This window comes from Lissotriton helveticus, chromosome 8 (assembly GCF_964261635.1).
Source record: "Lissotriton helveticus chromosome 8, aLisHel1.1, whole genome shotgun sequence".
NCBI lineage: Eukaryota > Metazoa > Chordata > Amphibia > Caudata > Salamandridae > Lissotriton > Lissotriton helveticus.
The window spans coordinates 714,044,013-714,057,483 of NC_136069.1; positions in this window are offsets into that span (position 1 = coordinate 714,044,013).

Consider the following 13,471-nt stretch of genomic DNA (forward strand, 5'->3'; position numbering starts at 1 on the left):
TGAGGGGCGGTGAGCCTCTCAGGCTCTGTAGACAACTGCCCCCTCGTTGGAGCCTCGACAGGCTCTGAATCAATGTAGCCGGGAGCCTCGTGGGCTCAAAGACAATGTGGGCTGGGGCAGGAGCCTTCTCGTGGCTCAACAAACAAATTGCCCCCAGGAGCCTCGGGGCTCCAAGCACCAAAAATGCGGGTCGTTGGAGTCCCTCATGGGGGGCTCAGAAACAGATAATGCCCCAAGAGCCTCAGGCGGCTCTACTCACTTGGGCCGCTCTCAGGCCCGGCCCGCACACGGAAGGGGAGGGGCGGGCACCGACAATGTGCCCCGACGCCCTCCTCCCTTCCCTCGCTCTCCCGGCCCCACTGCGCACTCACCGGCTGTCTCGCTGGGGGGACGGCTCCTCTGCTGGGCAGCGCGGGGCTCCTCTTCACTCGGGGAGCCTCGAGGACACGGCCGGCTGCTTCCTCCGTCTCCCGCCTGGCCTTGTCTCTCTGCACTCCGCCTGACTTCCGCTGGGGCCGCCAATGGCAGCGCGGCCCTGAGGGTCAGGAGGTGGGACTTCCGGGTCGCAGTAGGCAGCGGCCAGGCAACAGTTTTCAAGGCTCCGGGGCTGCGGCGGTGATCACGGGGCAATGCCGGGTGGGCACCGGCTGCACAAAATAGAGCGCTCGAAGCGCTAGAAGGGAAATAAAGCGCTATCAAGCACCAAGGGCTCAAAATAAAGCACTCCTCAGCGCTAAGGAAAATAAGCAGCGCTCCCCAGCGCTAAAGGACAAGGGAACAGCGCTCCCAGGCAACAGCAAAGCTCCAGCAGGGTCTGGAGGCAGGCAGGGGGGCAAGGCAGGGCCAGAGCCAGCACACTGGGTCTCCAGGCAGGGAGACAAGCCAAGTGGCGGTCCTCCTGGCCCCAGCAACAGCAACAGCCCCCTCTGGCAAGGATCCTGGAAGAGAACAGAGAACCGTTTCTGTGGGGACACAGCCCCATTTTAAACAGCTAAATCCTTTGTCTTCAGGGTGCAGGGTGGGGGGAAACCAGTTGCAGCTGGTTTGGGAGTACCCATGATGGCCCTACCACCCCTTTCATTCACTGGGGAGGCTAGGGTCGTTAGACACACCACAGGGGGGCGGAGCCAGCATTGTGTGGGGAAAACCCAGCCCATCCAGGACACAGGTACACTCCTCCCACACATCACTCATGCTAATCTCACACTCACCACCGGGCAGACCCATCCAGACTTCCTGGAGCCTGGCATGCCAGCCAGCTCCAGCCAATCACGCTCCAGCACCCTCACTGCACACACACATCAATGTCCAGAAGTAGTACTTCCCTACTAGACACATACAAGCCGCACATACCATTGCGCAGCATTCATTCTCACGAGTTCACACATACCAAACTCGAGCCTGCACTCCCCACACATCAGGAACTACCAGGGACACACACATTCCCCATGCATTCCTATGGGAGGGCAGGCCAGCCATACTACACGCACGCACTTTACTCTGGGACACAGGGAAAAAAGTGCGCAGAGACCCAAAAATCACTAACACTGGGTCACAAATAAAAGCAAAAAGTTTAAGGGTGAACCTGCCCTAAGGGCCAAGTCCAACACAACCCCCTTCCAGCCAAAACGCAGGGCAGACCAATCACCACCGTGATGGACTTCCCTGCTTGGGGCGATAAAACACGGACGCGGGCCCGCAACTGCAGGGACACCATCCTGTTTTATGCCACAGTGAACCCCTAGGGTTCCTTCTAAAACTACTGTAGGGACTAACTGGGCTACCCCACTGGTACTCTCCAGCTGCCCTCGGCCAGGACCAGGCCCTAGGCCACCCAGGTGCTACTGGATCCTGCCTACTCACAAAGTGGGGGGTAGTAACCCCTGGCACATAATAGCCATTTTCCACCCTTCCTGTCTGCAAGACAGGGCTAGACTGCCACCGGTTCTCCAGCCTAGGGTCTACAACCTCAGGCAGACCAGGAGTCTCAGGGAAGGCTCTCCTCCCCCTACCTCTTCTTCTAGGGTTCCTCCTCCTCCTGCGAGGGGTACCCTCTAAACACCATTCTCCCAACCTAGGGTTTAACCCCTCAGGTTGCACCGGGGTCAGAGGTGGGCTCTCCCACCCTATCCACCCCCTTCTAGAGTCCTGCTCCCTCCCAACCGGGGCGGTACCTCTGGAGGAAGAACTGGTCAGGACACTGATTACAGTGGTCCCACCCTTCAGGTCAGGCGGATCCTGAACCTGGCCTTCCAACCTCTGGTCTAAAACCTTTGGTGGAACCAATGCCTGGCACTCCAGGACTTCTGGGGACTCACATACTATCCCCCAATCACTCCTTTCGCTGGACTCCTGTACTCTCCCTACTGGAGCGGTACTGCCAGACTCTAGAACCATAGAAGCTCTGCTTACAGATGCTCCAGGTCCTCTACACACTAGGAGATCTCCCTCAAGTGAACTAACAGGCAAGCTTAGGTTCCCATCCTGGTGTTCCCTAAAGAAACCATCCAGGCTCTGTGACAGGGCTTCGGGCGTCTGGGGACTCTCGGTCACACACTCACTCCTGCTCCACTGAGACAGGCAGTCAGCCCCTACACCCTCCTCACTAACCTGGGACCTAGCTGGGCTACTCTCACCCTCCTCCACCACGCTGGGCTGGAGGACACCTGACCCACTATTGTTGGAATCACTCACTAGTGACTCTAAAGAACCTCTCGCACTGTCCCAGCGATCTGCTTCCTTTGCAAGCTCCCAAGGATCAAAGGTCAACCTCAACAGGTGTTGCCGCAACTCCGGCCGACAATGACTGAGCACCTTTTCCTTGAGAATAAGACAAAACAGTTTGTAAAACTCAGGTCCCGTGGGAACCTCTATCCACTCAATCAGTGCACACTGACAGTCCTCTGTAAACTCCTCCCAAGACTGGTGAGACAGTTTCCTACTGTCCCTGAACTGCAACCTATACTCCTCTTCTAGGGAAACAGGTACCATACTCGGGGAACTGGGAGTGGGACTGTCTAAACTAACACTTAAATAGCTGCCACCACTGGATTCAACCCTCCCTGGGGAATCCAGAAAACCACAACTGCACTCAGGGGATAACCTATCCTCTAGGGCTACCTTCTCCCTGAACAAGGCCTTCTCAGCCTCTAGCTTGGCATGCTCCAACCTGAGCTGTTCCATCGCTAGCTGATGCTCCCGCTCTTCCCTCCTATCCAACCACTCCTCTGGGGACAGGACAAGGGATGGGGCGCTGGCACTGACACTGGACCCAGCAAGGGACTCCCTATCTATGGGGTCCTCACTATCTGCTGATATCCATCCACTGTCATCATCATACAACTCACATTCTTCAGGGCTCTCCACAGACTCACCACCCTCATGGCGTGCGGCCCGGGCCCTATCTCTCTCACTATGCTCAAGATCCCACTGACCCTTTTGCCGTAGGATCAGGCTGTCCCTAAGCTGGGACTGAGTATCCAACTCACTCACGTCTATGCCTCCCTTTTCACAGAATCTGACCAGCTCTAACCTACTGTATCTAAAAAGACCACAGAGATCAAAAACTGGCTCCATTTTGGCGGACGTCCTCAAGAAAAGTTTGACACAGGGAACCCGGGGGTCTGAGCTAAACAGGAGTATACAATTAACAAAATTCAGCAAGATTCCTATCTCAGAGAACTTGGACTCCACTGTCCAGTGTAACACAACACTCATTCACACACACCCCCCCTCGGTAAGGCAATTTCTACCACCCCTGATTTCTCAACCTGACCATAAGCGACACAGGTACCAATCTGGGAGCAGGGCGGGGAACAAGGTACTGGACACAAATACAAAATGACACCTTTCAGGAGAAGCAATACTGATCTTCCCTAAAAAACAATAATCCCCAAAAAGTGGTTATCTAAAATTGCAGAGCTTTGTAGTGTGGCCTGTCACCACTGTGGTACAGCGCAAACGCAAGTCCAATCCGCACCGCTTGCCACCAATGTTAGAAACTGGACCCCCGGTCGGCCAAGGCTCACGCCAAAGTCAGTCAGGGATCATCATTTCTAAGTCAGGGCAAGGGAGTCACACACCAAGATAACCCCCGCTCACCCTCTAGGTAACGTGGCGCGAGCAGAAAGGCTAATCTCAGAGGCGATGTGTAAAGCGTTTGCGCGCGCACCCCAGCGACAACATTCTAGGCCCACCACAAAGGAAACTCCACATAAGGTTATATAAAAATAGCCTTTGTATTATAATAAAAACACATTAGATAACACACAACTTTACAATGTGCCAACAGGCACAGGCAAGATTTACAAGGGATTATGTACAGGACAGGGCCACCTGGACCACTGTCAGGGGTATGCACTTTTTAGAAATAATACTTGTAGGTATAACACTTAGCACATAAACATATAATGACTGTAGCACTAAACTAGTAAATGCAGCACACAACCAGCAATCACTGGTAAAGAGTAAATACCTCCTACGCAAACCTAAACACTGTAGGAAAATCACGCAGGGAACTAGGACCTTTATATCAGGACCTAAAGGAGGAAAACCATCACCTAAGGAGGTCACTTTTAGCAAAGGGAAGGAAACCTAAACAAATACCTAAGCAGGTCACATTTAGCAAAGGGGATAAACATAAAATACCTAAGCAGGTCACTTTTAGCAAAGGTAATGGGACATCAACAATCCTCTAAGCAGGTCACTTTTAGCAAAGGGGATAAACATAAAATACCTTAGCAGGTCACTTTTTGCAAAGGTAATGGGACATCAACAATCCTCTAAGCAGGTCACGTTTAGCAAAGGGGATAAAACATAAAATACATTGCACATGAGGCATTAAAACACATTCAGAGGTGCAGGTAGAACATTCGTGCAAGAATCACATCAGCAAGGAAATTGCAATGCGCAGGGTGCATGTAGCACAACACTAGAACTGTCCCTCAGGCCAACTGGCCTCGCAAGGGCTGAAATGCCCGGAGTCTCAATGTCAGGCAGGCTGCACAGGCAGCCAGAACACAAAGCCTAAACGTAGCAACTGTCCACTAAGTGCTGGACAGTTGTGAATCACAGATGGGCACACGTTGGAGCCTCGTGGGCTCAAGAACACAGGTGGGGGAACACAGCGTGGGAGCCACGGGGCTCTGACCAACTGACTGCCTGTGTCCCCCAAGAGCCTCTCTCAGCGCTCTAAAACAATGAGGGGCTGTGAGCCTCTCAGGCTCTGTAGACAACTGCCCCCTCGTTGGAGCCTCGACAGGCTCTGAATCAATGTAGCCGGGAGCCTCGTGGGCTCAAAGACAATGTGGGCTGGGGCGGGAGCCTTCTCGTGGCTCAACAAACAAATTGCCCCCAGGAGCCTCGGGGCTCCAAGCACCAAAAATGCGGGTTGTTGGAGTCCCTCATGGGGGACTCAGAAACAGATAATGCCCCCAGAGCCTCAGGCGGCTCTACTCACTTGGACCGCTCTCAGGCCCGGCCCGCACACGGAAGGGGAGGGGCGGGCACCGACAATGTGCCCCGACGCCCTCCTCCCTTCCCTCGCTCTCCCGGCCCCACTGCGCACTCACCGGCTGTCTCGCTGGGGGGACGGCTCCACTGCTGGGCAGCGCGGGGCTCCTCTTCACTCGGGGAGCCTCGAGGACACGGCCGGCTGCTTCCTCCGTCTCCCGCCTGGCCTTGTCTCTCTGCACTCCGCCTGACTTCCGCTGGGGCCGCCAATGGCAGCGCGGCCCTGAGGGTCAGGAGGTGGGACTTCCGGGTCGCAGTAGGCAGCGGCCCGCCAACAGTTTTCAAGGCTCCGGGGCTGTGGCGGTGATCACGGGGCAATGCCGGGTGGGCACCGGCTGCACAAAATAGAGCGCTCGAAGCGCTAGAAGGGAAATAAAGCGCTATCAAGCGCCAAGGGCTCAAAATAAAGCACTCCTCAGCGTTAAGGAAAATAAGCAGCGCTCCCCAGCGCTAAAGGACAAGGGAACAGCGCTCTCAGGCAACAGCAAAGCTCCAGCAGGGTCTGGAGGCAGGCAGGGGGGCAAGGCAGGGCCAGAGCCAGCACACTGGGTCTCCAGGCAGGGAGACAAGCCAAGTGGCAGTCCTCCTGGCCCCAGCAACAGCAACAGCCCCCTCTGGCAAGGATCCTGGAAGAGAACAGAGAACCGTTTCTGTGGGGACACAGCCCCATTTTTATACAGCTAAATCCTTTGTCTTCAGGGTGCAGGGTGGGGGAAACCAGTTGCAGCTGGTTTGGGAGTACCCTTGATGGCCCAACCACCCCTTTCATTCACTGGGGAGGCTAGGGTCATTAGACACACCACAGGGGGGCGGAGCCAGCATTGTGTGGGGAAAACCCAGCCCATCCAGGACACAGGTACACTCCTCCCACACATCACTCATGCTAATCTCACACTCACCACCGGGCAGACCCATCCAGACTTCCTGGAGCCTGGCATGCCAGCCAGCTCCAGCCAATCACGCTCCAGCACCCTCACTGCACACACACATCAATGTCCAGAAGTAGTACTTCCCGACTAGACACATACAAGCCGCACATACCATTGCGCAGCATTTATTCTCACGAGTTCACACATACCAAACTCGAGCCTGCACTCCCCACACATCAGGAACTACCAGGGACACACACATTCCCCATGCATTCCTATGGGAGGGCAGGCCGGCCATACTACACGCACGCACTTTACTCTGGGACACAGGGAAAAAAGTGCGCAGAGACCCAAGAATCACTAACACTGGGTCACAAATAAAAGCAAAAAGTTTAGGGGTGAACCTGCCCTAAGGGCCAAGTCCAACACCCCTCCTCCCGCTACCTCTGAAACATGGACAAATCCTGTCCCGGGGATAATCAGGATTGTTGACGATGAGGGACATAGGCTAGGGGAATGACGTCCATCCCTTCATTAAGGCTACCCGGTCCCACACCTAGAGAGTAGGCTATGTGACCGGGGAGGAGTATAGTCCCCACGCTTTGTCTTTACGGGGTAACCACAGCTCCCACCAGATGTTCACCTCCGCGACTGACTGATCCATGAAATTCCAGTGCTTGCTGGACAGAGGTCTATTCCATTCCACTAAATATCGTAAGCACGCCACTTGATAATATCCACCGATGAGCGGAAGACCCAGGCCACCCTGTGCTTTCGGGGTTGTCATTTGCTTTAGGGAGAGACGAGGCTTCTTTCCCTCCCATATAAACCGGGTAATAAGTGATTGCAATTTCTTAAGCGCACCAGGGGGCGGTGTCATCGGCAGCATCTGAGCAAAAGTCTCCATGTAGAGCGCAAATAAGTGGGGACAAGGGGCAACCCTGCCTTGGTCCCTGGGCAATAGAAAAGGGGACAGACCGGCTGCAGCCATTAACCTGAACAAATGCCTTGGGGACACAGTATAAGCACTGTATCCAATGGAGAAAGTTGGCACTGAGCCCCAATACGTGCAAAACCGCAAACAGATGATCCCAGTTGACGCGATCAAAGACCTTTTCCGCGTCTATGGACAAGAGGATGGCTGATTTCCGGGAGCAGTGTACACTATCGATGAGGTGCAACAATCTTTTGGAATTGTCTCCCCCTTGTCTAGAGGGGATGAAACCTGACTCATCTTGGTCCACCATGTCCGCCATGAGGGGACTAAGGCGCGATGCCAAAATGCCTGCAAATAACTTTGCATCAATGTTAAGAAGAGAAATGGTGTGGTAAGACCCACATACGCGCGCATCTTTCCCTGGCTTCAGAATGACTGAGATCACCACTTCCAGCATCGAGGGTGTCACCGCTCCAGTGTCTAGAAAAGATGTAAACAGCCGGGTCAAGAAGGGAGCCAGCTCTGGACAAAATGTTTTGTAAAAGGAGGCAGAGAAGCCGTCCGGGCCCGGTGATTTGCTACTTTCAGCCTAGAGATGGCCGATATCACTTCCTCAATGCGCATTGCCGAATCTAGGTCTTCGGAAACAGATTTGGGAAGAGGCGTTATATCACAAGTATTTAGATTTGCTTGTGGATCATGCGGAGGCAGATTTTGCTCTGTGTAAAGAAGGTGATAAAAATTGTGGAAGGTGTCGACAATTGAATTGTCTGCCGTCTGCTCTATGCCAGAATGGTCCCTCACTGACTGTATTAAGGACGTCTGCGTCTTAACTCGTAACCTGTGGGCCAACATCTTCCCGCACTTATCGCGGCTAAGGAGAAATTTGTGACGCAATCGGAGGAGGGCATGCTCTGCTCTATCCACGTCTAAATGTTTTAGCAATCGTCTGCAGTTTTCCAATTCTCGCCACACTCTCGTGCCCCGGTATGCTTATGAATCGCCTCCAGCTCATCCACCTCCCTCTCTAACTCAGCGTGCTTGTCCCTGGGCATGGTATTGTATGTTGCCACTACCGCGATAAACTCACCTCACGCCACCAGTTTCAGAGCCTCCCACACCGCCGAGAGAGAAGTGGATCCATCATCGTTCACCTGAAAATACTGCACTATAGTATCGTGCACACACTTAATCACCTCCTCCGAGTGGAGCAAGCTATCGCAAAGTCTCATCCGGGGAGGGAGCATTCACGTGCGGTGCACGGGCAAAAGGACGGAGATAAGGGCATGGTCAGAGAGAGAGCGCGGAGCAATCTCCGAGGAATGTAGGCTAGCCATGAGCGTAGTAGATGGTAGGAAATGATCAAGGCGCGCATAGGTTTTATGTGCAGCAGAGAAATATGTAAAGGCGCATTCAAATGGATGCTGCGTCCACCACACATAATGCAATACACTGTCTTCCAGCCACCCCTTCCCACTCAAGAAGAGAGGCCCACGGACTGGTGCGACTGCTACCCTGACCTCTCAAGCTCCGCATCCATAACAAGGTTTAAATCACCCCTCACCAGTATCGCCGCATATGGGGAAGTGAGGACCTTTGACAAGACTGATAGCAGGAAGAGTTCTTGCTTCTCATTAGGGGCGTATAGAGTGCCTAACCTAAGGTGTGATTCCCCCATTGCACCCTGATGACCAACAACCTATTCTTTATTTCTGCCACAGTCGACAGCACTTTGCACGGGCAATGCACAACCACTAAGATAGCCACCCCATTCTTTTTGGACGGTCCACCGGACCAGAATTGATGCGTGAAGAGCTTATCACGCATGCGCACGGTATCTTTGGAAAGGAGATGAGTCTCCTGGAGGAGGCATATGTCGCTATCAGAATTTTCCAGGAGAAATAGCACTGCAGGGTGCTTCACAGGGTTGTTCAGCCCTCGAACATTCAAACTTACTATCTTCAGATCCCTACCCATTGGGCCACCAGAAGGATACTATGCAAAGTGTCAGCCACCGTCTGGTTGACAAGAGACCTTCACAAGGAGCCTTGAATCGCCCTGCAGTGCGCTCTCCTGACCTACGAACTGATGTAGAGACACCAAAATGAACCCCAAACAAACCCCAGCCCCAAATAATAACAAACAGCACAGAACCAGAAGGAACAAGCCAACAAGAAAAACATGACCAAAGTTCATCATAATAGTAAAAGTCCAGGGGATCGTGGCTGCGACCAATGACCAGTCCGTAGAGGTCGTACAGTATCCACATTAACACCGGGGGATGGCCAGCTCACCGAGCCGAGCATTCCCAGCGGTCCCTCCTGCGCCCCTCACGGAGCACATCTCTGGGACATCAGCTATTATTGTCACGAGTGGACAGGGCTCTCTGCAGACTGCAACAGGGAGGAAAGCACTGCCTCTCTCTCTCTTTCTTTTGCGGCCTGGTCAGGCTTCTGAACCGGTGATGCCTTACCCACTTGTTGCCATCCAGAGGAGCGGCAAACACGCCGAGGGCCGGACCAGTCAACGTCCTCCGCTGGCAAGGTCTTATTGATGCCCAGGGTCTCCAGCGCTTCCTCCGGCGATCTGTGTTGTAGAAGTTTTCCTTGATGCTTGAATATTATGTGGAATTAGTGGCCCCAGGATTAAGGAATATTCTTCTCATGGAGGTAGTTGGGCACAGGTTTAAACGCTCGTCGTTTAAACAGTGTGAAGGCCGCTGGGTCCTGAAATATAGCAGGTTGGTGGCCGCGAAAATGTACCGGCTGCGTCTCACAGGTCTTCCGAATGATGCATTCCTTCAATTGAAAATCGTGGACACACACAAGTATGTCCGGAGGAGGCACTTTGTTGACGCAGGAAAGGCCTACACAATGGACCCGGTCCATTTGAATGTCCGTTCCCTCTTCGTCCCTGAGGATCTACTGAAAGAAGGCATTGGCAGAAGCTCGGAGATCGTTGCCCTCCTTATTTATTTATTTGGGAATTTTATATAGCGCAACAGATGCTTCAGCGAAGAAGCGTCCCGGCGCTTTGGCATGCCAACAGAGAGCAGAAGCAAGACCTTAGGAGAGGAAGCTAGGCCCTAGGAAATAAGAGAGTTTTAATAGCTTTACGAAAGGACAAAATGCAGTTGAGACGGCGGATCTGCACAGGGAGGGAGTTCCATAGTTTAGCAGCAAGGTACCGAAAGGAACAATCCCCTGCTCTAAGCCGTTTCACCCGGGGGACCGTGGCCAGGAATTGCTCGGCCGAGCGTAGCTGGCGTGTAGGTACATAAGGGGGTCAGCAGATTAGACAGAATCTCAGGGGAAGACCGTTTTGAAGGTCAGACAGAGAGCCTTAAATTGAATCCTTTGAGGCATGGCAGCCAGTGCAGCCGCCGCAATACGCCCCTTGCAGAACACGTTCTAGGAAGCCACAAAAGGACTCAAGCAGCTGCATTCTGGACCCTTAAACGGTGCATGACTTCCGCCTTATTGGCTCCCAGTAGAAGTGAATTAGCGTAGTCCAACCTAGACAGAATAGTAGCTTGGACTATCAGCTGGCGGGTGGGCGGGTCAAAGAAACCAAGCATATGTTACAGACCCCGGAGGAGACCGAAGCAGGTGCCAGCGATCTTCTTGGTATGCTCTTGGAAATCCAGCTTGGCGTCAAACCAGACACCTAGGTTATTGGCAGCCGACTTAGGAGTAGGGGCACTGCCCATAGAATCCAGCCACCAGTTTTTGCTCCAAAGTCCTTTGCCTTTCCCCACCAGTAACACCTCTGACTTGTTGGCATTGAGTTGCAGGCAGTTGGTGGTCATCCACTGCGCGACCACTGCAAGGCCAGCCTGAAAAAGCACGGCACCCCGAGTATGGTCTTCAGAGAGGGCCACCACCAACTGCGTGTCATCGGCGTACAAAATCATGGTCAAACCATAGTCTCTTGCTACCGCCGTCAGAGGTTGAACATAGAGATTAAACAGGACCGGGCTTAATGCCGAGCCCTGAGGAACCCCCTGCTTGATGGCGTGAGCATGGGAGAGGAAGGGGGGGGCGCAACCTGAAATGATCTGTCAGATAAAAAAGAGCGGAACCACTCCAGGGCCGGACCTACCACCCCCACCTCATCCAAGGGGCGCAGGAGGATCTTGTGGGAGACCGTGTTGAACGCTGCGCTGAGGTCGAGCAGGATGAGAGCCGCAGTCTGTCCCTCATCCAGGATGGTACGTAGATGTTCGCACACTGCTACAAGCGTGGTCTCGGTACTATGGCCCGGGCGGAACCCGTTCTGGGAGCGATCTAAGGCATCAGTGTTGCTCAGGTGGGCAGAAAGCATGTTGTTAACGTGGGCTTCAGCAATTTTTGCGACCCAGGGTAGCAGTGATATGGGACGAAAGTTTTCCGGTTTAGCTGGGTCCAGAGTGGCTTTTTTCAGTAGGGGAACCACCCTCACTGTTTTCCAAGGCGTGGGCACTACTGCTGTAGTAAAAGAAGAATTTATGATCTGACATATAGTTGTCAGTAACACAGATAGAGCATCTCTGAATTGGACAGGTTTCATGGGATCAATAGCGGAACCAGATTTGACCCTCTTACATAAAATAAGGAATACGTCGTGGGATATGGGGTGGTTGGCTGCTAGGAAAGTGTGGGCCAAGGAATAGCAGTGAAGAAAGGGTCTGTAGTATCAGTGGAGAAGGATTTATTAATAGTTTCAACTTTTTTAACAAAAAAAGTGGCTAAATCCTCGCATTGTTTTTCAGACGTAATACATGCAGTAGAGAGATATTTCCTGGTTTTAAAATCATGTAGTATTTTAAAAATGCTTTTGACAGGATTATTGCTGGCCTTAATCTCATTTGTGAGAAAGGCTGAGCGAACCTGATATATGGCCTTGTGATAGCGTTTAGACGCTTCCTGATAGAGTTTTTTTGGCCCAGGGTCGTAGGCCTTTCTCCAGGCACGTTCTAGCTATTTACAGAAGCTTTGTAAAGCAGCCAGGGAGTCGTCAAACCAGGGATTAGATTTTGAACAACGGCCTTTAGACCGTTTAGCTGGGATCAGAGAGTCTAGAGCATGGAGTATCCAGTCACAAAATGTATTATAAGCTTGCTCTGGACCAGTGCCTAAAACAGGGCCGGAGGCTGTCAGGGTGGAACACAGATCTATTATGTTAAGTTAATGCCAGCAACATCTAAAAGTAGCCTTGAGGTTATTTCTGGGTATGACCGTGGAGAGGGGAACAAAGAGAGTGACTAAAAAATGATCAGTCCAACACATCGGCTAGGTGTCTCAACCACAAGTAAGGGAATGTTGGAAAAGACCAGATCAAGTAAATGGCCAGCTGAGTGGGTGGGACCCACTACTGACTGTTTTAATAGGCAAGCAGCGAAATCCGCAAGCAAATTGGTGATTTCGGGGTCATTGGGGTGGTCAAAATGAAGATTAAGGTCCCCGATCAGACAGAAGTTTGACGCCTTTAGCGCCAGAGAGCCAGCGGCATCAGTAATACCTGCCTTGAAGTCAGAGATAGTTCCCGGGGGACGATAAACTAATAGGCCAGAGATGGATGAGTGAGCATTAAAGAGATAGCAAAGCGGGCGCACTCGCACCCAGCCACCTACTCCTTAACAAAGGTGCAGCTGTAACAATTTTTGAAAATCACTGCTATACCCCCGCCTCTGGACTCCCTATTAAGGGTTAGGATACTGAACCCCAGGGAAAGAGTGAGACCAGGTTCAGCCACTGAGGCATCAGTCAGCCAGGTTTCGGTAATAAAGAACACATCAGGCGACTCGTCCTCAATGAGGTCATAGACCTCCATATAGTGTTTTACCAGTGAACGGCCATTCAGATGTAGAATTTTCACAGTAGGTCTGGGAGAGGGGGTGGACGCTGGGGAGCAGACACTATAGCCACATTTTAAACAGCAAAAAGGGCCTTCCTCTACAACCCCCTGATGAAAACCACAGGATCCGCTGCGCAGACCAATGGACATCAAGTGTTCCCTGGTGTAACTAAGCACCCCTGACTGGGAACCACCAGCATGTCTGGCGTCTGGCGACGTCCAGGCGTGTACGGGCGCAGTTGGGCTTGCCTTTGGCGCGCCGCCAGCGCGCCCGCTGCGCGCGTCCGCCGCGCTCCCGTGCTATGGAAGGGTTAAATAG